The sequence below is a fragment of the Parasteatoda tepidariorum genome, chromosome 4, assembly GCF_043381705.1.
Source record: "Parasteatoda tepidariorum isolate YZ-2023 chromosome 4, CAS_Ptep_4.0, whole genome shotgun sequence".
Classification (NCBI taxonomy): domain Eukaryota; kingdom Metazoa; phylum Arthropoda; class Arachnida; order Araneae; family Theridiidae; genus Parasteatoda; species Parasteatoda tepidariorum.
In genome coordinates, this window is record NC_092207.1 from 94,572,883 (window position 1) to 94,599,978 (window position 27,096).

At 29.1% G+C, this 27,096-nt stretch overlaps 1 protein-coding gene across 1 annotated transcript in view; it reads left to right on the plus strand.

The window, feature by feature from the left end:
• The first annotated feature begins 1,003 nt into the window (after nucleotides 1-1,003).
• The window catches only part of LOC107437653 (delta-sarcoglycan), a 101,320-nt gene continuing 75,227 nt past the window's right edge, over nucleotides 1,004-27,096 (plus strand). The window contains exon 1 of the mRNA XM_016049731.3: nucleotides 1,004-1,185. The gene's annotated coding sequence lies outside the window, so the exon portion shown is untranslated. The remainder of the gene's footprint in view (nucleotides 1,186-27,096) is intronic.

Below are 27,096 nucleotides of genomic sequence, written 5' to 3' on the forward strand. Positions count from 1 at the left end.
AAGTATAGTTTGAAAAAAGAAACCGTCGTTTGTTTGTATTACAATCAAACGCATTTACCGTGTTTCATTTTAACGAACATTTGAAACGAAGGAAATTTATTTCAAGTTGATAATTCATCTCAAGTTTTTTTCTTTTTCAAGTAAACCTTTATTACACGACTTTCTTAGGTTAAATTTGTTTCAGACGAAGTTGGTATTACCGTTTCAGTTTGTTATCTTGTACACCTAGAATTATTTAGCCGCTATTTAATTATTGTTAACTCTGTTTCCGCTATTTAACTACTAAAATCTTTACTTAATTTTAATCTATTAGAGAAAAAACACTGAAATTTTAATTATAAATTAAGTATGAATTATTTTGTTCAAGTACATAGAGTTACATTCAAATATATTTATTTATAATTTGATTAATAGTATATGTAACTCATTGTTTCCGAATAAAAATATTTGTTCAATTACTTGAAAAAATAAAATATCGGTTATCTTAAGGAAAGCAGATGCCAGCTATAAAAATATTAAACAGATGCGATTTATTAAAACTTTACACTATACAAATTCGAAGTATTTTAGAAGTTCGATGTTTAAACTATATTTTGTTTTTGTAACTTTGATGTTTGAATATTATTTTTTGTTAAGAAAAGAGAACAAATAAAATATTTTAAAAAGGATTCCATTAACTTTTTTTAGAGTTTAAATTAGAATATAACATCAATAATTAATACTTCTAAAAATAATGATAATAAACAATTCATTTTCCAGTTAGAAATTCTTAATAATTGGTATTTTTTTTTTTTTTTTAAGAAAAACTTTAGATTTGATGCTTTTAGAAAAAAAAATTGGTAATTAATTACTATTTTCATTAATTTTATTTTAAGAGCACTCATTCAAACTCCCTATTTATAAGAGATCGTGATGATGAAATGAAAGATGAGGAGAAACTTGATAGTAGAGCAGTGCCATCTGTCGGATTGCAAAGGAAACCGACAGACGAATTATCTCATCCAGAACATGGGAGCGATCTGCGGTTGCTCCGTATCTGTGTTGCCGGATTTTCTTACATACATGCCCGGACCATTCTTAGCTAGAATTCGGTAATCGCAGACCACCACGTTACGTGGGGAGTGATAACAAAATATAACGTGTTTCGTTCTGCATTCATTTATGAACTGCTTTAGAAAGAAATAGGTGAGTCAGTTTTATTTTTAGAATTACCGAAAGCGTATAGAGTTTCGTTTTTTTCTTTGAAGATTTTCTTAGTTGTAATAAACTTCTTTGAAATACCCGAGAAAAGTTTTGGTGTGTAATAGAGTTTTAACTGAGTTTGATGCAAGCATTAATCTGAAGTTTTGAGTTATTTTGTGTTTAGTAATATCTGGATTGAACAACTAGAATTGTTTTTATTATTTAACTTAAATAAAATGTATGCCTTATAGGCATTTAATTCAAAAATTTAAAAACTTTAAGTTGATTAGAGAGCTGTTGAATGCTTTAAAAATGTGATGAATGACAAGAAATATGACTATAAAATTTTTAACGAGGAAAAAATTTTTTTAAACAATAGAAAAATAAAAGGAGACAACTTTAAACTATATTATTGTTTCGAGTTTTATTATTGATTTCAATTTTGTTAAATATTAGATTCAATTGAAGAACAAAAAACTTTATTTCAGGTTAAAAAAAATACTTAATGGAAAGAAATATTTTCCTTCTTTTATTTTTGATCTGTTTTCATGATTATTATTTTCATCCCATGTATGTAATTAAAATAACCCTTGAAATGAATATAAGCAATACATTATTCGGAATTAAATATAAATTTTCAAATTATTATGTAATTTACTTTTGGTATAGTAATATAAATTAACATAAAGATTATTTTCTGTTAATTACATATTCTAGCAAAACGATTTAGTATTTTTGGTATCACAGCAAGTAGAGCCTCTTGATGCAATTTTTTAAAAAAAAAGATCTAAATCTAAAAGAACAAAAATGCGAAACTTAAAATTCTACGCTTTTTCTTACGTTTTATTAATACTCGTTAATATTTTGAGCAAACCTAATTTTCTTTGCATGCGTCTCTTATGTTTCTTTAAAATGTTTTTAAATCTGAAAATTTCAAATGAATGGTGGAAGCAAGGAAATTAATCTTTAAGCACATAGAGAAAAAAATTCTGATTAAATTACCATACATGCATAGGAATGAAAATTTCTGATAAAAAAATAATTCGGCGTAATAATACCAAAATATACAATATTTAATCCATTCATTTGGTATTTTTTCAGTTAGTATAGTAACCTTTTACCTGAAATTCTAAATTTTTGAAATTTTAAATTTTTGCCCACATTTAGTAGAAATACAAAATTGAAAAGTAAATTAAACAGAATAAATGGTTTTTATGCCATGCTGTAAGATTTGATCAAACTACCCAATTTTACCAAATTTACTACCAAGCAACATGGTAATAAAATCATATTTTTTTATTAGTTTTACCAAAAGCCATTACCAAAGTGCTTCAGTAAAAATTACCTTGCTTTTTTGGTGTTCGCTTAGATCCAAAAAGACGGTAAATCTTATCATATTCTGGCAGTTTTGACCATACTTTCTTACTCAGTGCAGGTTTTTGTTTATTTTACTCATGTTCTTGTACAACATTTTACTTAAACTAATTTTCCCCTGAAAATTATTTGCTTTAAAAAATGGTGGTGTTTGGAACTCGGTGAAAACAAAAGTATTGGTTTTTAAACATGGTTTTTTCATCATTTATAATGTGCTTATAACTCGCATAGAGTTTAATTAAATTGACTTAGATATGCTTTATGCATGCCAAAAATAATGTTATTGATAATATAACCTAAGACGCTATAAACTAAAATCTATGGGTCTTTGATAATGTAATTTTTCATACATTGTGGTAGTTTAATTTTCCCTTAAATATGCCATTTTTGACTGATAAACACACCATTGTTGATATTGCAGATTTTAATAGATATAATTGCGAGATTAGTCTCTAGGCACATTTTTGTTCGTTTATAATTATGTACTTATAAGACGCATTGTGTAAACTCATAAAACTTAATTCAGTTAATTACAATAACTTAGTTGTTCTACAGTTGATTGATATATAACAGTAGCTCTAGTTACTCAGCTTTTATTACCCATTTTACTCCTTATGAAACAAAGCTCCACGTGTTCAGCAAATTGGATAAAGTGACATGAAACGATGCGATGTTAGTCGTTCACAAGTGGGATACGTGTCTCCGCTTTTTTGTTAGAATGTTTTCTGTTATAATTTTTTTTTTTTGATGTGCGTTTCCAGCTATTGTTAAAAGATTATTAAATTAACCTATTTATGTTCCAGAATTATGTTTCGTTTAAAGACATGCTATTATTTCAATTACTTTAAATTTTACTTTTTTATGTACACTAAATCCTACTTTTTAAAGTAAACGATAATATGGTTAGATGGTCTTAAATAATGACACAAATTGTTAAATAATAAATATTGTTATTTAGTAGATGACATTGTAATTTTATGTTTCTAAATAAAACTTAATGCTAATGTAGCACTTTTTAATTTATAATGATTAAAACTCGCTAAACTGTAGTATTCATGCATTTATATGATTAATTTACGCTCATCACAAATAAAATGACGGTATTTTACACGTTTAGATTGCGATAAACGAAAATGATACTAACGATTAGAAAAACTATTTTGCCTGTTATGATACAAAAATTTTACAATATTTTGTAATTCGAATGTCTACAATATTGAATAAAGTCTTAAGATAATTAAGATTAATTTTTGATCAAGAACTTTTTATTTTATATTGAAGTGAAATGCTTTTCTCACAAGATAAATAATTCAAATGAGTGCTGTGTCTTCTTGCAAAAATTTAGACACAGTGAAAAAATGACGAGTCATGAACTGAAATAAATATTTATATCAAATTAGGAAAAAAAGGACATAACAAACAATATCTTATTAAAATAAATAACTGTTTCATTTGTAAGAGGAGATGAAATTTTAAAATAATGGAAAAAACATGAACAGGTTACGAGATTGAGAAATTTAATAAACTTGATTTTAGTTATAAAGCTGACACCAAATACTCATGTAGAGAATGAAAATCATTTAAAGAAGTAACGCTTTAGAAAAAAAGAGAATAATAAAAATTTGAAATATGTTTGGAAGTGCAATACGTTTGATATTAGAATCTATAAAATAATTTAGGTCATGCTTATTTTATTACAAATTTTGAAACATAATTCCTTTTCTTAATGAAATTTAAAAAAAACCCTTCTTTTTCCACGAGTACTCAGAAGAGGACAACGATTTATTCTTGTTAGACCGAAAACGAAAAATAGAATGAACATTGAAGTCACGTGAGAGGAGATTTTTTTGGTGATGATAGAAGTTTTAAAGTGTTGCGCCCTACGCTTGCCCTTTTACGACTGACAAAAATTTGAATTATTTCCCCTCTTTACTGAGAAAAACAACAACATAATTTTCGATGTTTTATTTTATTTTATTATTTCCTTCCTTTTAGTTTTATGTCTGCTTGTTTGTGTCGGGAAGAGATTGAAATTTTATTTACGATGAATTTTGCTTGCACCTTAAGAAATAATTGTTGCTTACATCACCATGAAAGACTGAGCTCCAGCTAAATTTTGAGAGCTCTAATAAATCGGAAAGTGAAAAGTGTAATAAGTTATAATTGGCGATAAATTCTATTTTGGGATAAATTACGTGTTATTCTATTTTTGGATAATTCCCAGAGATTAGGAAACGATTAAAATTTTTATAGTAACCTAGAAAGCAGTGCCGATTTAAATATGCTATCTATTTGGGAATGCAACAAATTCTACTTGTACTGTCATTCAGCGAAGAGTTCAGGTTAAAATTTGAGTGGTATAGCTAATCAGAAAGGGATTTGCATTTTGATTGACTGTAATTTCTCCTTGTGACTAATGTTACAAAAAATGTATTTTTGTAGCACTTAATAAATGATTAAAACTAACATTATTGTCAGGTTTAGAGCCTCAAAATATTTGAATACTCTAGTTAGTCGGAAAATAGTCGACATTACTATAGTCAAGATTTTAGCCTCACACACGTAAAAATGAGTTATTTAAAACATTGTAATATATATATATATTACAAAAAAAATTTGATATACTGTAGTTTTTAAAGTAATAATTCAATTGAAAACTCTGATTAAATATTACTGTAAAAATCACGATATAATATTTTAGGGTAAAATATATTTCATGGTAAAAGTAGATATTACAATAAAATGGAGTTTGCGAATGAAGCACCCAAAATATCGGTACTTTATACCGTAATTTGATCTTGAATTTCTGACAGTGAAATGCGTATGAGAATATGTGTTGTTAGTTAACGTGCAAACAGAAAATAAATTAATAAGTAAATAAAACTATAACAAAGGAAGAAATATGTAAGAAAATGTGATTATATACGTTGTAAAAAATCATTTTTTACTTGAACACCAAAAATAGTTAAACTATGCACCAACATTTTTGCAGTGCACACGTAAAAACCAATCTAATATGGTAATTTTCAAATAATCTGATTAAAAAAAAGTAACATAAAGAGTGCATTATTAGATAAAAATTATGTTGAAGTTGATGTGTTTATACACAAATATTTATTCAGTACAAGTGTTATAAAACGCATAAATTTGAGGCGAATAGTACATATCTATCCAATAGATTCTCCGCAGATAGAATTCCTTATACTCGTTCGTAAATCAAGAAATATGAATTTATCACTGAAATTAACGGTGCGAAGCTCATCCTTTCAATTATTTCTCACACCCATGTATCTAAAGTGACTATGTATATTGATCAATGTCATCTCAGAAATATATTGCAGTTGAAGCAGTAATAAACGCATAGAATCGTTGGTAGTTTCTATGTTTCTTTTCTAGATACTTGCATAATTATTTATAGAAATACATTAATAATTAAAACACCTAAAATATTTATTTGAATTATTATTAATTAATACTTAAATATGAGTTTGTGTTTCCATAAAGTCGTATAAAATAATCAATCAGTCCATATTATGCCTATTTTCAGGACGCAGGAATTTTTTCCTTGCTTAATTATATACTTTGGGGAATAAAGATTTAAAAAAATGGTCTTCTGTTACAGCCTTGGACTAAATAAATTGAAGCTCTCAACATTAAAAATGAATTAATGTAAGATAAATAATAATGTTAGAATTTTTAAAGTAATAATTACCGTAAAATCACTGAATCACTCTAATTAAATAAATATTGCTGTAAAATTTACTGTATAATATTTTATGGCAAAAATGGATTTTACGGATGATACTTCCTAAGTGACGGCACTTTACATCGTAATATTATTTTCAATTCATACAGAGTACGTAAATCAATTCGATGGATAATTTGTGGAAAAGTTCGTGGCTGATATTAAACTATAAAATTTGCTTGCCTGTATGTGAGAAAAATGTTGAAAATAAATTAAAATATGAAATTTAAAAACTACGTTATTTTCAATGGCGAAAAAAGAAGAAAAAAAAAACAATTTCATTCTTATCAGATTTAAGAAAAAAGTCAGATGCACCATTTTCGAAAGATGTAACAAACGAGAATTATTGGTGATGATAGAAATCTATCCCGAAAGTGATGCATCCTACGTTTTTCATTTTAATACTGACAAGCATGAAATTGTTTTTCTTCTTTAATCAACTTGGAAAACATAGTTTCAATATTTTTCCTTTTCCTTTATCATTTTTTTAGTTAACTCTCAGTAAGTTTGTTTCTGCAGAAAAATGATGGAAATTTCAATCTGCGACAAACTTTGCTGCACCATTTTCGAAAAAAATTGTAATTTGTATTAACATAACCTAAAGAGGACCAGTTAAAATTTGAGCACTCTAGTAGGTTAAAGAGAGGTTGAGATTTTGATTGAGGGTGATTTTTCTCTCTCGATAATATAGTGATACATTATATGCGTAATGTATATATTTGCATTGTACATCGTATTGACATGGAACATACTTGTTTAGTCATCAGATAGAATCATTCGCAGGAGATACGACAACACCAGTTATTTATTTATTTGAGCTGTAGGGGTTCAGGGGATAGAACGTTCGCCTTCCGATGAGGTGAACTGGGTTCGAATACCAGAGATAGCTGGTCGATGCGAATTCCGCACCCGGCTCGCACCGACAACAGTGCTGACGTAAAATATCCTCAATGGTAGACGGATCATGGGTTAGAGTCTCCTTGCAGTCGAGGTAACCATTGGAGGTTTTCATGGTTTTCATCTACATGTAACGCAAACCCGGGTTAGTTCCATCAAAAAGTCCTCCATGAAGGCAAAATTTCCCCCAATACTTGATCCAGGAGTTTCTTTGCTTTCTGGATTGGTTCAAGATTACAAGATTATGGAGTTGAACATTGGTAGTCAAAAACCTAAAATGGGTCGGCCGTTCAACGACGGTTACATAAAAAAAAAGTAATTTGGACCAGTTATTTGGTTAACACCAGTTATTTGGAAAATGATCGAAATCTCAATTTTCGATCAATCATGTGGTCATAATTTAAATATAAATTCTTCTTGTAGTGTTCAGAAAACGATTGAACCAGATATTTTATTAATGCGTGGAACATTTGAGGGATGAAGAACCTATTCCAGTCTAAAAATAGACGAATTTATGATTTCCAGATTCTGCTCTCATAGACGCGAAAGCGGAAGAATATAAACGTAGTGTAGCGTATCTACCACTAAGAAATTACAATTACAATTCACTAGTATATAAGACATGTTAACTCTATGTCGGGGTACCTTTACATAGATGACGGTTAACATGGTCTGTAACTACTCTCCCCGCATTGGTGACCCGGACGTGATGTGAACACGCCAACCTTGGCAGTAACGCCTACTTCGATACGATCACGCCTACTTCGATAGATGATCCACATTGAACAGTTGACTTGCTACTTGTGACTGCGACTTTATCCACCTCCTCGCACTGTTGCTACTCAGTTTCGTCTCGATCACGCACAACGTCGGCTTGCATACTTATGATTACTCGACTGCTAACGGGAACAGAGGAGCGACTACGACCGTGAAGTTACTACACCTCTCACATTCAGCACTCAAAAAATACGGTGATCTTAATACAGCTCTCCCGGCTTCGCACAAACAGCAATGAATCAACTAGTGGCATCCATTCATCGAATTCTATCATAGCTATAATTCTGGTGGGGGAGTACTGTAGCGTATCTACCACTAAGAAATTACAATTACAATTCACTAGTATATAAGACATGTTAACTCGACTCTATGTCGGGGTACCTTTACATAGATGACGGTTAACATGGTCTGTAACTACTCTCCCCGCACGTAGTAAGAAAAGTAAAAACTGTTGTAATATTTTGATGAAAAAAAATCTTTTTTTTTGTTGATATTTTTGTGTTTTTTTTTATATTTTATATTATATCTTCTTTGATATAATTGTAATTTTTTCGATATTTACACTAAAATATAAACAGTTATTTAGTCTTTTTTTTAAGATTTCTTAGAAACACGAGAGAGAAATAATGAAAAAAGTTGTAAGAAAGAGTAAACCTCTCTAAAATTTCGATTGTTTTAATTCTTGCTTTTTTAATATTTGGATTGTTTTAATTTTTGCTTTTTTATATTTAGATTGTATTAATTTTTGCTTTCCTTTATACTTTCATATTATGTCCTGTAATATAAGAAAAGTGCGAAAGAATGCTTCCATATGCGATATCTGAGCTTAAACGTATACTTAATCATAAAAAGTATATTTCCAAAAGAACGTTTTTCCCTCAAATTGTTTAGGCAAATAATGCGTTAAATTTAGCTTTCATATTTTTTCATAAATTACAATTTTTTTTCATGAAATAGTTTTTCCGATAGAAAGGGCTTTAATATACAATGTATTTTTTTCCTATGAAATGTTTTTTTTTCTTAACGAAAAGTAAAAACTTTTTGCAAACAATTTAGTATTTGACAAAACAATTTACACATCGACTATATTAGTATTTGGAGACTATTTTTTTTTTAAATATTATTGAGACGTGGTCCTATAAACTTAAATAACGTAATATCAAAAGTAATTGCACTAAAAAACAGTTAAGTTTGTACCAAAGGACCAAGAATTGAAAATATTCTTCAATGTGAGAAATCTTGACTGCTAAGTATTGCCGCTATCATTTGTATTATTCTCCATTCCAAATTAGTTAATCTTTCGAATTAGTTCTAGTACAGTTGATTTTTATTTTGATAAGTTCAACTTTAGTAATAATATTCGCTTAATCCAAAGATGTAAAGTCACCTGAGAAGGCAACGAATATTAATTAAAAATAAAATTATTTTAAGATTTTTTTTAAATGTCGGAACACTCATTTCAACTTTCTGCATAGGTAGAATGGGTATTCTGTTAATTTAGAACAAATATGCGCTTTTTTGTTATGCTTTTCAACTAAAGATAAAAGTTGAGTTCTGATGAAATTCCTTTTTTTAATAAAATCTAACGACGAATTAAAGCATGTCTGAAAAATGTATTAAACATAACAATGTTTTTTGCTATCTATGCATTATGCATTACCTACATACATTATACCTATTATATATTTATAGAATATATAATATAGTTTCTTACAGCATGATTATAATAGTATTTTTTTTAATGTATTGTAATGTAGCAATACAATATATAAGGCTATGTAACTCAAGAATTAAATACAATTCGGAAGAGAAATATATCTTCTAAAAGTCATAAATATTTAACAAAGTTTTGTACAAAGTAAATTGAAACATTAACTTTTTTAATTTTGCTCAATATTTTGAAAAAATCTAATTTAAAAGGTATAATATACTTCTAAAAAAGTGATTTATTCAGTAATGATATTTTTATTCGAAATGTTAATTTTTGTTTCCATTTGAGTTTAGTTCTTAAAAATTTAATGTTTATCATTTGGCTTAAAAATATTTGTTTCAGAGTAATTTTCACAAAATAACTTTTTAAGAATATTTTTTGTACATTTAAGAAATTTTGTGCATTACTGCTGTAATGGAACAGGCATTTTGAATAAATATTTATTATTTTAACTTAAAAGATGAGAATACGTTTTTTTAAAATTACAATAATAAACAAATAATGTATTAAAAATATTGTTTTAATTAAAAAATATTGTATTATAAGATTGTTTTGGTCGAAGATCACTTTTTTTTCTTGTTCTAACTATCTAAAACAAAAAGAGAAAAAAATTAGTTTGTTCTGCTAAGTGATTCTTCTAGTTTTCAAATGACTCTTGGTTTTTGTCGTCGTCTGCCAATTTTAATACTGCCAAGCCAATTTTTAGCCAATTGGTTTCGCTCCTTCTTGTTTTTAAATGGCACCATCTATGGCGAAGAATTCGACATCTGCCACACACATACGTCACATCCCATTTATTAGGGAATACACATTCAAACACCATCTATCCATCAGCAGATCATAATTTTGATCTGAACTTATCAATCTTTAATTCTGCACCCCCAGAGGTTATTTCTTGTTATGTGAACTCGGAAGACTTAGTGACCCTGACAGATTCAGCTGGCACCAGTCAACATTTTATGTACGATGATTCTTCAGCCGGCGGAATCGAACTTACTATCTCTTGGAAATGGGTCCAATGCCCTACCAACCAGACTATCTCAACCTAGAGGAAGATTAAAGATTATTTATTTTGAAGTTTACGGTAGCCTATTCATGGAAAGATACATGCACTTATCAAGTTTCCATGCAAAGAAAAAGATTCTATTAAAATTATTGTACTATATCAAACTATAAAAGAAACCATAATTTTAGAGAATAAAATCAAAATATAAGGTATTAAGACCATTCATTTGTTAATTTTTCCGTTCACATGATAACGGTTTACTGAAAATCTCGGTTTCAAAAATTATAGTTCTTATCACCACACATTTAGTTAAAAATGCAAAAGTTAAAAGACATTACCGAATAAATGATTTTTATGCCATGGTCTCAGATATTATTATAAAAGTATAAAATCTTATCACATTTACCACAATTTATCAAATATTATAAAACTATATTTTATGGTCATTTTTATCAAAATAATTAACAAGCGCTTCGGTGAAATTAACAAGTTTTTCGGTGCTCCTATAGAGCCAGAAACACGGTTAACTTTACCGTATTCCGGTAGTTTCGATCATACTTTTTTCCCTTGTGTAAAATAAATTTTACACATAGTGTAATATTAATTAAATGTGTACTACATAATCAAATTATATGTTATATAAATCACAATGTAAATACTTTGCATTATATTACATGTAAAATTGCTTTATTATATGAGAAATTTATATTTAAAAATATTCGAATTTTTAAAAATTGGAATGCAATTGAAACTGATAAGCTTAAACATGCATAATCACATAAATTATAATGTTATTGAATGTTAAATTTACTAAATGCAATATTATATTTGCATAAAGTTTCTAAGACAACGAGCGAATAAATCTCCCTCGTGACTTTCTTCTTTTTCTTATCATCTAGCTTATCCCAGAAAAGACTGGTTATCCCAAAGATAATGGAAAACTAGATCCTTTTTCTTCCTTTTTCATTGCAAAGGACTAGCCTAGTCTGGTGTGGGTGTCAATTACATTGCCAAACGATCTCTTAGGGGTGGATACGGTGATCAGTCAACCCTCTTCGTACTAGATATGCCAAGACTAGGACGGAGAAAAGTTCTAGATAGACAAAATTATAGGTTTTTAAAGGAACTCCGGGAAGAAATAGCATCTCTATCATTTCCTCTATCTAAGAGGGAAGTGTGGAATTGGAAGAAATTTTTATCTCGCGATGTGTGGATGGGTGGATCACTGTAAAGAGTTGTTACAGTGTCGTTTACTGTATAAAGAAGTGAATCATTTTGGTTGAGTTATCTAGTTTTAAATCAAACATCAAATTTATTTTATTTGGTACTGACTATATCTTTCACTAATAAAATGTGGTCACGTTTAAATTTATTGCATTTTTCCAACAGAATAAATTTCGTATACATAGTTGGCGGATATCCAATAAAAATATTTTTTTCTTTATGTTAGATTTAACTCTTATATACCAGATTTTATACTAGATTCAACTTCTAACTTTTATAAAAAGTAAGGTATATATTATTCGTTAACAAGTCTTTAGAGCATCAATATATTTTTAGATTATATTAAATTCGAAATAATATTTTAAATGTTAGTAATAACTGTAATCCCTGATTTTAAGAAATATCGAGCTCTTTTTCCTTGTCCAACAAAGCGTAGAGCATACTTTGTGCCTTGTAAACTAAAGCAAAAATAAATGAGAATGAAGCACAAATAAAAATACGTAAACTACCATTCTATAAATAACCATTTTTAAAATTCATAACTATTGTAATAAATAACTATTTTTTATAGATAACTATTTTAATAAATAAATATTTTTAATAGAGAACTATTTTTGCATATTATAGAAAACTATTGATATCTAGAGTGAAAAACTATTTTTTCCCATACAATAGTGTGTCGATTTATGTATTTTCATTTGTGCTTTACTTAGGATTTTTTTTTCTTGCATTAGTCTTTTTTTCTGGTTTCTTTCCCAAATCTTTCAAATTCTATTTAATATACTGCCTCAAGCACTTGATAATAATGTGAGTCATTTAATATTTTACGTAATCATCAGGACCTTTTGCGTTTTGGAATTGGCACAAAACTCAAACAACTTTGATAGCTGCTATTATTGTCTAGGACTGGGTCAAATTTGGAAACTTTTAGCAATCTTTAAAATACCTTTTTCTCCTGAACTTGCCATCGGATACTATTAGGATTGTGTTTTACTGTAAAGGTTTAATTATGGAAACTTCTAAAAAATGAAAATTTAAAATCACTCAAATCTCTAATTGGTATGTTTGTTCAGAAAATTTTCGTTTTAATGCGTTTTTATGCATGATTTCACAGTTGGAAATATCGTCTGTGCTAAATTATTAGCAACTCTTATACTGTCTCGTTTTAATAACCGTCGTTGAACAGCCGATCTAATTTTGAGTTTACGATTATCAATGTTCAACTCCGTAACCTAGTAATTTTGAACCAGATCCTGAAGGCAAGGGAACTCCTGGATCAAATATTGAGAGAAATTTGCCTTCGCGAAGGATTTTTTTGATGGAACTAACCCGCCTTTGCGTTACATGGAGAGGAAGACCTCGAGAATCCCCCACGGTTAGCCTGACGGTAAGAGGACTCTCACCCATGATCCGTCTTCCACCGAGGATATTTTAAGTCAGAACTGTGGTTGCTGCGAGCTGCATGCGGAATTCGTATCGACCAGCTATCGCTGGGATACGAACCTGATTCACCTCATTGGAAGGCGAACACTCTATACCCTGAGCCATCCGGACCCTAGAGTCAGTATGTGAAATATGAGTTATTAGATCAAAAGTGATTCCGGTGTTTCATTTTTATTTTGCGCACTGTACATCGATTAGCTGGGTGCTCATCACGGGCTATGGCAGTAAAGAAAAGTTATTTATAAACCAAGAAATAAAAAAGGTAACAATGTACAACAAATTTTGCAAAACAGACCATCGCTCCTTTTCCTACATTCATGTAAGAAATACTAATTTTTTCACTTTGATTCTTTCATTGCGGTGTCTTTTGTCGGGACTCATATATTTACATTTTTTTATTGCACCTTCTTCTAATTCCATTCTTTTCGTTATTACTCTTAGAATTTCGTTAAAACATTAATAAGCACATTACAATGTTTATATTTACACATAATTTCTAATAGCCGGCATTTAATCACATTTTTAATCCACATTTACATAGAGTACTATGTAAAATTTTTTGTATAGATACTCTAAGCAAAAAAATTTACATTCGTTATTACTCTGTGTATAGATATCATTATTTTTAGTGTTGAGGTAAACTAAATATATATTTATGCACAGAACTTGTGCAAGGAAATATACAAAATTGACAAACGAACCATTGTTTGAAAGTACTGGTACACGCATATATTACTAAAAATATACTTATTTTTTCTGGGAAATGTTTTTGCATTGCAACAATTAAATTGATTCTAATGCGAATGAAAATATGCGTTGTCAGCAAATGAAGAAAAAATTGAATAAATAAATGTATAGTTGAAACTATAACAGTAGAAAAAGTAAGTAAAAACATGTATATACTAGGATTGTGAAAACTTTTATTTTACCTCAACACGAAAAATAGAGGGTAAATATACACTAAATTTTTTTATAGTGCATGATGCTCACTTGGTTCGTAAGATTTATACAGAGTGGTAACAAAGTGGCTTCAATACTTGTGACGACATCTTGATGTATCATGTAAATCGAAATTCCATGGAATTATTTGTGTTATCTGTACTAAATATCTCATAAGACAGTCTTAAATCAAGAACAGATTAGAATTTCAGAAATGATTAATTGGGTTACAGGCACCAATTTGACTTAATTTGAGTATGCATTGCGGCAGAGATGAGCAATAAATATTGGAGTTTTGATAGAGAGATACCAAATTATGAAAGATATAATTTGCATTATTTTCAAAATATAATATGTAGTGCAATATATGCTCTTTTTAATCAATATAATTTTGGTTTTAGTAGTAATAGGGGAATTTTATTAGGTTGTGTTGATTAGTATTATTAGTGTGGTTTCTTAAATAAGTTATTTTTTAATTTTGTGAAATTTTTTTGGTTAACTGATGAAATATCGAGTAATTATTGGAAGAAACATGAAGTACTGTATTTACAAAAATAAATAGTAATTACAACTCCTCTAACAATTATTTTCTAACCAATCATTTTGTTTAAAAAGTAATATTTGGTAATCTCAAAAATGTATTTAATCTCTTAAAATAGAATATCGATAATGATCTTCAGTACGACCCTTATTAAAGTGATCCTTTCATTACAATGACCGATACCTGAATTCCCATTTGACGACCCATTTGAAGTCCTATTTGATTGTTGTCGTAAAAAATCAAGTAAATTATTGGGGTTTTGCTGTATTTTTCGATGATATTAAATCATGTTTTTAAACCACATTTGATACGGATACTTGTGCATTTTGGGAATATAGAGAAAGTATGCAGAGTATTTTGGGATTAAACAGAGTAATTTGGTGTACAGTTGACCCCTTTTTAGGTGTTTAGGTAAACTAAATAAATTTTTATGTTATCGCGCACATTATCGCGTTCTTTAAAATTGATAACTGTAGTTATCGTGTGAAAATTTCTATGTTAATTGTATTTATTGTGGAAAAAATCATCGCAGATATCAAAAAAATCATCGTGCAAAAATATAGTTGTAAGATTTAATAACTGTAGTCATCGTTCAAAAGATTATATAAAATTAATAATTGTAGTTATCATGCAAAAAATTATATAAAAAAGATAACTGCAGTAATCGTGCCAAACATTTTATAAAATTTATTAGTTATCGGGAAAAAGTGATATAAAATTGATAACTGCAAATATCGTGCATAAAATCTTTGCAATTATCGAAAAAAATCATCGTGCAAAAATGTAGATATAAGATTAATAACTGTAGTTATCGTTCAAGAGATTAAATAAAATTGATAACTATAGTTATCACGGAAAAAATTAAAGAAAATTGACAAAAGAACATTTGTTTGAATGAATTAGCCACTACCAAAATCGTACTTTTTTTTTTAACGAAATGCTGAAACGCGGACATTAGATAGATTCTAATGCTCCTGAAAATATCTGCTGTCAGTAAACAAACAAGCAGAAATGTATAAATAAATAAATGAAACTATAACAGTAATAAAGTAAGTAGAAAATGTGACTACATGCACCGTAAAAATTTTTTAGTTTACTTGAACGCCAAAAATGGTGTCAAATATACACCACGCTTTTAAAGAGTGTAGACTCGATGCTATTTTAACACTCATTAGAATCAACACTCATTCCAATGTAGTAACTGAAATTAAGTTAAATTTTGTTTTTCCATTCCCATGAAAATCACTTTCAAAATAAGAGTGAAACATTTTTGCGCTTTCTAAGTAAAATGCTTCCATTCGCAATAAGTCATTTGATTTATCAATATAGTTTCAAATACATGATTTAAATCACTGTTTCGTTAGATGCTGCTGCACTTTAAATGTGGAACACCTTGAGTTGCTTTTGAAAGAAGTAAGATTCACATGATTTCTTAGATTTTTATCTACTGTGAATGTATACAAGGATTAAAAAGTTTGGAAAATGCGGATTACTTCGCGTCGAAAATCAGATGTGTATACTGCATTGTCATGTAAAAATTGACATGAAATCCCATACACTGTCGAAAGTTTCGGATCAAATTACGGTAAAAAGTACTGCACAAAAGTACTACTTTTTACGGTATGATCCATTTTTACCATATGATCCACGTTACGTAACAAAAAATATGATATACTTTAATTTTCTTAGTTATTACCGTAAATTATTGAATCACTCTAATTGAATAAATATTACTGTAACAATTAAAGTGCAGTATTTTATGGTAAAACTGGATTTTACGGATGATGCACCCAAACTTACGGTCATTTATACTGTAATTTGATTTGGGATTTTTTACAGTATGCCTGCATTAGGTTAACGGGTCGCACTTTCATTGCTTGAAAAGTTTATTCACTCTTTCAGTGACTTATTCCCCTTAAACGGTTTATAAAAACAAATGTCAATCACAAATCACATCTAATTTGCTGGATTCCGGCTTTGTATAAACTTTAAAAATACCTGAATGTATGTTATTTATCGAAAATGTCAGCTCGGTACAAATGAATAGTTTTCTATTGCTTTTTTTAACTAACATATATTAATTCAAATGATACTTTAACATGCATAATAAAGTGTAAAAATTGCGTTAAAATAAATAAATCCATTCCTTAATAATTAAAGTAAAGCGTTTTCTCAAAATTATTCGAGTAATATTTAGTAAGCTGTGAATATTTATGGAGTTTTTGTACTCGCACGCTGTAAGTATCTTAATTTCGTTAGTTTGACAGAGTTCGTTATATAGTACATCGAAATACTTTATTTTATATTTTTAATACTAATGCCTCTTTAATAAATAAAAAATATTTGATTCCTCACCATATACTACATTTTAGGTTTTTATTCCTAATTTAATTTAATAGTGTTAGTTTATTCGTATCGTTTTATTTTGTTAGTTGATTGAATATTTTTTGGACCTTTCTGTCCTATTACAATTTTATTAAATATCCCATTGCTAATCTGCGCTATTTTTATATGGATAATAAAAATTCAAAACTATTCTTAAGTATATAAAGATTTTTACGAACAAAATACCTGCATATCATTCAAGACACACAGCTTTTAATATAAGTAAGTTTTTTCTGTTGAATTCGTTTCGTATTAAACGCAGAGTTGCAATGAAATTGATCTAAAAACAGACTAATTGTTCTGCATCTTCTGTTTGTTGGCAAGCAATGTTAAATATTTTGTAGTGTTTATTGTGCTTGACGCAAAACGTCTCCTCAAAATATGGTCTCCAAAAATACACTTGTTGTTAAACTCCATAAATCGCTCTTTTTTTTAAAGTTTGAATTAATATTCAACATTTTAAATTCAATCAATTCAAAGCATTAGAAAAATATTTCAGTTTCTTGTGTTTTATAGATCTTTTTTTAAAAAAATATCAAAATAAAACTGTAAATATGAGAACATAATCGAACAAATATGAGAAAGAACAATGATTTTCCCTTCTTTGATTGGCAACATTTTATGTTAGACTCACTATTTTTTAATTTTGTCCCATGTGAAGTAAGTCATCATAGCAAATACTGCTAAAAGTACAATAAGGGGTGTTAGCATCTTCTTGACGAGAGACACACGCCTTTTCATGGAATAATGCCAAGTGGCTGCAGAAAATCAACGTTAAATTAGTTTACAATTTATCTACTGTGCATGATTGAAATTGCCACTCCCTTACGATCCCTTAAGTCTCAAATGGGTGGAGATAAATAAAAAAAGATGAAACATTTTGAAGAGAAAATCAGGTGGTTGCCTTGAAGTATGTATGAAATAGAAATGCTTCGTACTAAAATTCGAATCATAATACAATCGCATTTAGGTTTTACCAATTATTATAGTAATAAGAGATCATTGCCGAGAAACATGGGCCATTGTTTCATGAAACATGGGCCATTATATTTTGTTGGCCTAATTTGTAGGTTGAGAGAAAACGATTGCATTTTGAGCTGATCTAAGTACAATGAGAGTTAAGGAAAAACATTTTTAAGTATTTTTAATAAGTGGTAAATCAGGTGTGAATGTTAAAAAAAATTAGTTATAAAACCAATGTTTTAACTAGAAATTGATTTATAACAAGGTCCTTGAGACTTCGTCTTAGGTCTCTCATCAGTCTATGTTGGAGACTTATATTTATTTTTCAGTCTAGCTTAGTGTTTCTCCTTAAGACCGTGGGAGAAACTTTTCAGTGCAAATTCTCTTTCACCTTAAAATTTAACGCGAGTTAACACCTTAAAATTTAACTTAAAATTAACTTAATATTAAAAGTGAGAATAGGTAAACCCATGAAAAGACGAGAAATTTTAATTGCTGATGAAAATTTAAAATATCAAAATGGAAACAAATCATTGAAAGAGAACTTTCCCAATGTGTAATCTTAAGTTTTTCTCTGAAAATTTTATTTTATTTTGATATTTTGAAAATTTTATTACAATGGAGTGGGATAATCCGTCAATTCCTTAACCGACAGGAGGAGGAATCGAGTTCCAGGGTTGACATCACAATATTTCAGCCATTTCCTCAACACATGTAGAATTTTCTGTGTCCGGCACTCTCCAATGACCATTGCCCTATAAAAGGTCTAGTTCCAATGTCCAGGCAAATTACTTTTTTACTGTTTTCAATCCATACTAGTTGTAAATAGATTCTTCAATACCATAAAAGTAAAAAAAAAGTTCTTTACCGTGAAATTTCCGGTTAATCGGATGGACAGGCAGCTGACGGTTATTTTACCATAATTTTAGAATGAAGATTCTAACAATGTATATTATAATTTACTTATGTTAATAATAATTTTAATATATTTCGTTTTTAAACAGCTTGTAAAAATGGTGGCCAATAGGGTTTCCAATAGTTCTGTCCCTACTGCAATTGAGTTTCTAAATCAGTCTCTGGCTTAGACGGATTTTTTGAATTTAGTTAACTTTGAATTGAATGAATTATCTTAAATTTTAGTTCCTTCTAGTTGACTAATTAAATTCTAGCCAATTAGAAAGATAGTTAGAAAGCACTCACGATGGAAAGTCAAAGTAATCTTTTCCTAATTGTGAAATATTGTTATTAATTGAAAACATTCCCGTTATATTAAAAACGAGTTATTTAACTAATTAAATTTTAATGTCAAAAAAAGTTTTAAACCAATGTAGAAAAACCATGTAAACTATTCAGTTAATTTTGCTTTCCAATAAATAGAAAAATTATATTTTGTATAAAAAGAGTTTTCCTGCTTTGAATCACATTATTTTTTTACTGTACAAATAAATTAATATCATATGATTACATTTAAATTTAAGTGTTAGAATTCGAAGGAATTTCAGAATTAGTACTCAAGTTTTACGTCTTTACTTTTAGCTTTAATTTATTGCCAACATTTCACTCTAAAAAGAGGGGGATAAATACTTAAATTGAATTGTATTAAATAATTATTATATAGGGCAAATAATAAAATTCATGCTTTTTCAAAACAGTAAGATTTGTGTTATTTTCTTCTAATACTTATCGTTATCATCATTGGTGCTACAACCTTTGAAGGGACTTGGCCTTCTTTAAAATCTTTCATCATTATACACTGCATTCCAATACTGTTAATTGCAATTTCTTTTTCTCTGATGAATATTTAACTTATAAATGAATGAGAAGTTTAACGTTTTAATATCTTCTTTCATATTTTAATATACTTTCTGTTTTGTAAATTTATAATGTTCCAATTGTTCTGTACACATTAAACTAAAGATGAATGTTTATTGCTTTCTACGTTTGTTGAATTTAGAAGTTCAAATGTTTATATTTCATATGGTTTCAAATTTAATTCCAATTGCAGTTATTAGGGATCTTAAATAAATTATTAAAACAATAAACAGAGGTATGCAAAGGTTAATTAACTAAAAATTCAAATTTATTTATAAACCTGAAAAAAGGAAATTTATCAAGAATTTTAAGCAATTGTCCTTTTTTTTATAATTAAAAAATTTTAAAATCATTAATTTTTTTATGTATACAGATTAATTATTAATTATACAGATCATTAATTTTATGTATACAGAATTTTGCATTTGCTGCAGAAAAGTTTACCTCAGATTTTGACATTAGGCGGAGTTTTTATTTTTAGATGAGGCAATCCATGATAAAATGAAAATTTATTTTTCTTCTTGACTTGGCGGAAAACCCTCTTCTTTAAATAGAATAAACTGAAATAGAATATAAGGGCTTTCCTCCTAACCCGCTTCGAACATTAAGTAAATGATGCTGTTGACAAAGCGTTTCCATCCACTCGTTCTTAAATCCTACAACAATCGTTCCAAAACAAATGATGTGTTTGCAAAAAATTTCTGCATTCATGAAAATCTTATACGAGCAACTTCAAATTACAGGCGGTTCGTTAATGTCTATAAAATTATAATCGTTTAAACTTAATTTAAATGCTTTCAATTTTATAATTTTTCGGAAATTTGAAATTTCTTCCCAAAAGTTCGCGTTTTGCATTAAAATTATGTGAGAATTGAAATTCCAATGTTCACTCAATTGAATTTTATTTTCATGTTATTGCAAAATACAAAAAAATATTTGTATTTAAAGTTGAGAATATTTAAATAAAAATACCGTGAACTATTTTTAATTAAAATTAACAAAACCAATTTAAAAAGGTTTTAATTAATAATAATATAAATTAAACTTATGAAAAACTAATAATGTTAAATTACATAGTAAGTAAGATATCGATTACGTTAACCATACTTCGCTCATCGAAGAAGGATTGTGAGAAATATTAATATTTAAGAGTTATTAAAATTATTTATAGGGAAGAACGTTATTGCCTTTTATATAATAAATAATTTAGCTTTACGTATACTTTTTAATGTTATTATTATTATCTTCTAAAATAAATGGTTTAACGTAAATTAATTAAACTCATAGTAATAGTTAAGTGGAGACATAAATTAAAATATTTCGAAATATTTACTAATGACTCGAAGGAAAATAAGTTAAAATAACCCCAGGGGTAATATGCTATAATTTTACTCTTTGGGAAATTAAATTTGATATTTTTCGTGTAGAAAGCAATGCGGCAAACTAATTAAAAACCAAGTTTTGAGAAATTTGTACACAGGCGTATATGATTCCGTTACCAAATGTCAAACACAATTGAAATGGCTTATTAAATTTTACGGATTTTTCTTATATCTTAACAGTATTAAGCATTCTTTTTTTGGAATGACTCATAATGTTTTTCCTAAGAAATGATTAAATTAATTTTAAATGTTAGTGAATCAATAAATTTTAATTAAAAGATGCCCTTTAATGTTATGAACTACTGTGCTTATTTTAAGGGATTCTTAAACTGTTGAAGAATATGTTTTTATCTTAAGTATATCTAAATAAGGTTAACCTTTTTCTGCATTTCGGGATTAAAATTTTAAGTCATTTTTGTCATAATTAGTATTTATTTTGTGGTTTTAATATTAATTATTTTTTTGATTTAATTGAAGATTTTTGTTTATACTTTTAAATTAAAAAAGCGAATAAAATGCATAGTTATATGCATATGTTTTTGCGAAAGATATACAAGTTTTGTAAGTGTTTCTGCGAATGACCTTAATTAGTGATTAGTGATGATCTTCTTCTTAAATGCCTTTATTAAAATAGTCGTTGTAATCAATATTCATAGCACTGGTCAAAGATCATTACTTCGCATTTTCATTGGCAAATCTAAATTAACGGACAATGTTTAATAGAATTTTACCATTTATGTACCGTTAATGGTCTACATCACCGGTAAAAGTTAGACTTCTATCGTTAATGAACTGTTAAATATCTACATTAGTTGCAAATTTAAATAGGCTTTAAATGTTTCCCCATCAACGCACCTTATTTAGAAACATGAGAACTGCCCACCACTGAAACTTTGTGAACATAAACGTTGAGGTTGTGCCGTTATTGGAAACATTGATGCATTGATGCATCATTTATAACATTTTCCGTCTTTTGCTTATTAACAATGATCATTCATTAGGACAAGATTTATTTTATGAAGAACAATAATGAGATTTTTTAATAAATATAATCATTTAGTTGTAGGGCATTAATATAAAAATATTATTAATATAATATAAAAAGATTCCCTTTTTAATTAAAGCGTTCTGAAAACAAAATATAAATGATTTTTTTATCATTGATAAATTTCTTCATATATTTACGTTAAAATTTTAAAGTAGGGATATAGATTTTAATAATTATATGCCGAAGTTTTTTCGGTAAATTAAATAGGTTTTCTTCTTTTCTCTCCAGTCATCTCATCTGCTTCAGGAACAAAAGTTTGCCCTGGGCATGCACACGCAGGTGCAAGCTACTGTCAGAGTTACAACCAAATATCGGTCAGTTATACTTAGCCTGCCTTATACACTGCTTGACAATTGTTAAGGAGCAAGTGATTTATGTTAAGAAGTGTGTCCGGCAATAACAGTAAAAACAAGGGCAGAGAGCGTGGCAGAGCAGGACTCATTATCTGTATGTAAAGGCAGTGCGCACAAGCTCTTCATTCATTTCCAAAATTCATACTGTTAGGTGTTTGACAAAAACAGCACCGTAAGTTGTTGAACAAATTTTTGTGAAATTCAAAGTGCTGCTGCAATAATTAAGCCTCAAAATATAAGCAAAACGTCATTTGAGTGCCTATAATCGTAGACAGGCAGTTCGATGATGGGAAGCAGATCAAAGTGTCACTATTTTTATTTTATTTTATAACCGTAGTTGAACAGTCAACCCAGCCTTGGGTTTACGACTACTAATGTTCAACTCAGTAGCCTTTTAACTTTGAACCCAATCCATAAGACAAGGGAACTCTAATATCAAGTATTGGGGGAAATTTGCTTTCATGGAGGACTTTTTGATGGAACTAGCCCGCATTTGCGTCACATGTAAAAGAAAACCATGAAAACCTTCCATGGTCAACCTGGTGGCAAGGGGACTCTAACCCATGATGCATCTACCGCTGAGGATATTTTACGTCAACGTTGTGGTCAGAGATATCCGGGAGCGCAATTCGTATTAAAAAAATGCCGTTATAGGTGGAAATGCCATGCAAAAGCATGTTTATGGTCGAGATAGGAACAGTATTACCCAAGAGGATCGATTTATATCCCTAGTTGGGGAAAAGGAAAAAAAATACCCCCAAGCACCATTATCGCTGCATATGTTTCTGCCAGAACTTTCTCACAGCGATTAAATCAAGTTGGTTCGATGCCTCTCGCTTCAATCAGGTAATCGCCGAGAAAAATTACGACGATGTAAGAAACGTATTGATTAAGGTCCAGTATGATGTTCTCCGACGAATTCCGTTTCACTCTGACTATAGATTCTGGTCTGGAGAGAGAGGGGGGAGGAGGAAGGGGGATAACACTCTGTGCATAACAGTATATTTATGAGCATGATAAGTATGGTGCTGGTGTGGGCAAGCATCACGCACAATGGCAGAACACCTCTTCACATCTTTAAGCAAGGTAGCGGTACATGACAGCGGTATTGTAGAGACATTATTCTGTATAATGTTCGTCTTTTTAAGGGTATGTCAGGTCCAGACTTTCTGTTTATGGACAACAATGCTCGGATACACGGGTGTGCTGCCATTTCGGACAGACTGGAAAGGGAAGATATTGTCCGTATGCCATAGCTTGCGTACTCTACTGACCTAAATCCTATACAGCGTACCTGGATTGCCCTTTGCTGACATGTTTCACAAAGAACACGCCCTTCTCCGAACATACAAGAACTGCAAACCATCTTGTGAGAGGAGTGGGTTAGCTTTCCCCAAGGACTCTTGATGGTTTAGTTGACAGCATAATCAATCGATGCAAAATGTGCATTATTTACCGACGTAATCACAAATATCACTATCATTCGTGCAATAAGATCCATTTTTCGTGGTGACTTGAAAATTGTCCAAATAGCAGCAGTTTTTTTTCAATTTTTAATTCTCTTATTTTTCAATGTGCTGATTTCTGTACTATTCTGCTTATTCTACCTACAATCTTTACTAAATACGCACTTAATTTCATATCTCCAATCAATGTCTACTATTAAATAATCCAAAAAATGCAGCTGTTCCTTAGCAATTATTAAGCAGTGAAGTTTAACAACAATAAAAGAATTAAAATTTTGTGTCATAGAAATATCACAGTTCTCTAAGAAAATACCTGCGTATTAAACAATATTCCTTTTCGTGCAATTAAAAAGGGATTTTAAGGAAGCATTAAAAAGCAGCATTTAGTCACATTGCTGTTTTGAGGAATAATGTACTGTAAAAAACTACGAATTATGGTATATCATATATTTTGCTTGGAAACATGTTTCGGTAAAAATGAATTTTACAGTAAAAAGTACTGGTACTATTAGTATCGGTACTTTTTACCATAATTTGATCTTAAATATTAAAGACAGTGCACTAAACAGAAGTAAAGCTAGAGAGCCAATATTTTTGACTGTAAGTATCGTAACTATGCTATTATTAACCTACATACTTTCACAGAAGCTAGCAATAAATCTTGGGAATAAACGAACTTTTTTTTTGTTGCATGAAATTTAAAACTTATAAAATTTATTTTCTGACTCTTATAAAAAGTTATTTGCAAAATTCTTGTGTTTGTAAAAATCTAATTAAACGTTAATGTAAAAATCTAGTTTTAGTAAAACCCAAACTGAAATGGAATAGAATGGGACATTATTATTTAAACGGTTCAGTGCCACGTTTCAAATAGCCTAATGCAATTATGGATTAAATGCATGTATGCTTATTCCTCTGATTGAGACACTAAAATGGTTTATTGTCTCTGCAAACAATGCTTGCATTTAGGAATATCTGCAATGAGAATATATAGACGACATTCTATGTTATCCATGTACATTACAACATCTTAGCACTTTTTTATAACCGCATTACTAAATGAGCATATTTTAACGCATATTGTGTGATGTATTTATAAACGTAATTAGCAAAGTTTATTAATTTCAGGCATCATCAGGCATAAATTAATTTTTTAACTATAATGATTGAAATACATTTAGTTCTCGTTGCAACATTTTAAAAAAAGTTTTAAGAAAGATTTTTAGTATTTAATGTTTTGCATGGAATCATAAAGCTATTATTCAAAAGCAATTTAAAACTGACTTTTTACAATAATTTAAAGGATTCTGCAAATGGTTATATTATCGCAATTCTCTTCGTAAGATGAATCGCACTTTGAACAACGAGTAAATTAATGAATTAATGCAGAAAGGAAAAGAAAATTAAAAATGTAATCTAGCTAAAATTAATTCTTCATGAATGCAATATTTTGTGAAATTTGATTTCATTGTTTCTTGTTTGAAATATTTGCTCGTTTTTTTTTAATGTATGCGTTAAGAAATGTATGCATTAAAAACTCAACTGAAATAGATGAGTTAAATATCAAATAATGAAACTGTTGTCTTGAAAACATTTGAATCTGTTAAGCTTATAAATTTTTATTTGAGCCAGTATAAATTGTTAAACATGTTCATGAAATTAATAAAAAAGAAAAAAGGGAGTTGAAACTAATATTTTATATATTATAGAATAAATTGAAGGATTTCTGAATGGGATGCATGAATTATTTACTGAAGGCAAAAATTAATAATCTTCGCTTAGATGTTGATAGTGTTACTTATCTCAGACAATCATTAGAAATTAAAAGAAATGACCAATGATGTAATAAAAGCAAATATACGAATAGGACTTAAAATGAATATTCAAACAAGGTCATGTTTGATAGTTATTCCACGAAAATGGAACTCTCTATCAATGGAGTAGGAGTTGAAGAACTGCATGGCTTAATTTATTAAGCACAAAAATTAATAATCAATAGTATGCGTGATGTTAAGAGAATAATCAAAATTGTTTGGAGTTTCTTTGGGAAAATAACATCATACTAAAGAGTAGTATGAAACTCTGTCTGAGAAGAAAAGTTTTTAATCAATGTGTATCAATGTGTACAAATGGCAGTAATATTTATAGCATTTATCGTTAATCGTCGGTTGCTCTTTTGAGGCCTGGTATAAAATCAACGTCAAAGTTTAGACCCTGACTGAAGCCTTCCCACGCTATTAATAAGTCTTCACAATGTAGAAGATTCCTTCTTTTCTTAGAAGAAAATTATCCCCAATTTCGTTTTATTTATCCTAGAAATATTTTAAATGTCCCAAGCAGTTTTGTATCCTGTTGCAATGGCATGAGCAAAGAAATTTTTTCTTCATTACATAGCAAAAAAGAGGCTTATTAACAGCGTAGCAAGGCTTCGTTCAAGGTTCTAAACTTAATTTGACTTTTCCAACAGGCTGCATGAATAGTATTGAAAAACCAAAAAAAAAAAAAAAAGATCCATTTACTATCAATTGCAAACTGCTGATCCAAATAGGATTTTCATGCTGCAGAAAAAAGCCACCATTCAAGTTTCAAGGCCTTTACAGTCATAGTTTTCGAGTAGTAAGGTGCATATCATTCAGAGCCCGCCTTTCACCCTGATCTCAATCTCCAAGGAAATATAAGCAAACATTCTCATTACGGCTGTATGTGTTTTTCATATTATATTTTATTTTATATCCGTCGTTGAACAGTTTTTGGATGTTTGGACCCAATGTTTTGGATTTACGACTGCCAATGTTCAACTTCGTAGCCTCGTATTTTTATGCCCTATTCAGAAAACAAGGGAACTTCT